This window comes from Rousettus aegyptiacus, unplaced genomic scaffold, assembly GCF_014176215.1.
Source record: "Rousettus aegyptiacus isolate mRouAeg1 unplaced genomic scaffold, mRouAeg1.p scaffold_m13_p_13, whole genome shotgun sequence".
Classification (NCBI taxonomy): domain Eukaryota; kingdom Metazoa; phylum Chordata; class Mammalia; order Chiroptera; family Pteropodidae; genus Rousettus; species Rousettus aegyptiacus.
Window position 1 is genome coordinate 80,122,375 of NW_023416288.1, and position 1,666 is coordinate 80,124,040.

General features: G+C 35.4%; 1 pseudogene; it reads left to right on the forward strand.

The window, feature by feature from the left end:
- The first annotated feature begins 805 nt into the window (after window positions 1-805).
- LOC118611019 lies at window positions 806-924 on the forward strand (annotated as a pseudogene).
- Window positions 925-1,666: the final 742 nt, after the last annotated feature.

A 1,666-nucleotide genomic window follows, 5' to 3' on the forward strand; every position in this document is an offset into this window, starting at 1 on the left:
AAGCAGAGACCCAACAGCTTAGATACCACCAATGGAAACCAAAACAAAAAACAAAAAACAAACCCACCTTCTTTGCAACAGACTAGGGACCATTATATAATAAATCTTTCTGGAAAAAGAAAAGCAAAAGCACACTTACATTAATGTCCAGGTGGAGAAATAGTCCATTAAACACCATGAACAACCAAGAAAGAAAGAGAAAAATCTCCAGAAAATAAGCTTACAGACATAGATATAAGCAACTTAAATGACAGAGAATTCAGAATGGTACTTCTGAAAAAACTCAGTGAGTTCAGAAATAAGTCATATCAACAATTTCAGGAATTGAGAAAAACAACTAGATGAGCAGAATGAGTTCTTTAGCAAGGAGATTGAAAATCTCAAAAAGAACTGAATAGATCTTCTGGAGATAAAGAACACACTGCGAGAGTTGATAAATAAAACAGGAAGCTTGGGAAATAGAGTGAACAAAATGGAGTAAAGGATCAGTGATATTGAAGACAGAAATCTAGAAATAAACCAGAAAGAAGAAAAGAGAAACCGATGAATGCAAAAGAATGAAAGAGAAATACAAGAACTAGCTGATACCATCAGGAGAGGAAACATAAGAATAATGGGCATTATCAAACACGAGGGAAAGGAACAGGGACTAGAAAGCATTTTTAGACAGTTGATGAGCAGTTCCCAAATCTAAGGAATGAGCTGGAGCTTGGAATTCAAGAAGTCAATAGAATACCCAATAATCTCGACCCAAAAAGGTCTTCACCAAGACATATTGTATTAAAATTATTAAAAATCAGCTACCGTCTATGGCCATGCCACCTTGAGCAACCCCGATCTCATCTGATCTTGGAAGCTAAGCGGGGTCGGGCCTGGTTAGTACTTGGATGAGAGACCACCTAGGAAGACCAGCTGCTGTAGGCATAAAAAATAATAAGAGTTTGTAAGTAGACAAGGTCCTGGAAATCTGTGAGGTCAATCAACGGTTGCCTCATCTAAAAAAGAAAAAAGAAAAGGAAAAAAAGAAAAGAAAAGAAAAGAAAAGAAAAATCAATGACAAAGGCAGAATTCTCAGAGCAGCCAGGGAGAAGAAAACAGTAAACTATAAAGGAAAACTTATTAGATTATCATCGGACTTCTCAGCACAAACCTTACAAGCCAGAAAGAAGTGGAGTCAAATATTTAATCTATAAAATGAAAAGAACTACCAGCCTAGAATAATGTATCTAGCTAAGCTCTCCTGTAGATATGAAGGAGAAATAAAGACCTTTCCAGACATAAAAAGTTGACAGAATTCTCCACTACAAGACATGCACTACAGGAAATATTGAAAGGGGTCAGCTCACGTAAAAAAAAAAAAAAAAATGACAAAAAAAGAATACAAAGAATACAGAATTAGAAGTAAGGTGACTAGCAGGCTGATAAAAGCAGAAGAGTGCAACCCTTACTAGGGACAGGACGTTCTAAGATTAAAATAAGAAGAGATTTGCTATAGCAAGATGGTAATGAATGTTCAGCAAATTGAGACAATGACTGAAAAGGGGAGGATTCAAAGATCAAAATTAGCAAAGGGAAATGGAGATAAAGTATATATATATTATAACTATCTTTTATATATTCATAATGGTAAGCACAGGGCAAAGATTCAGAACCAAAGTATATAACA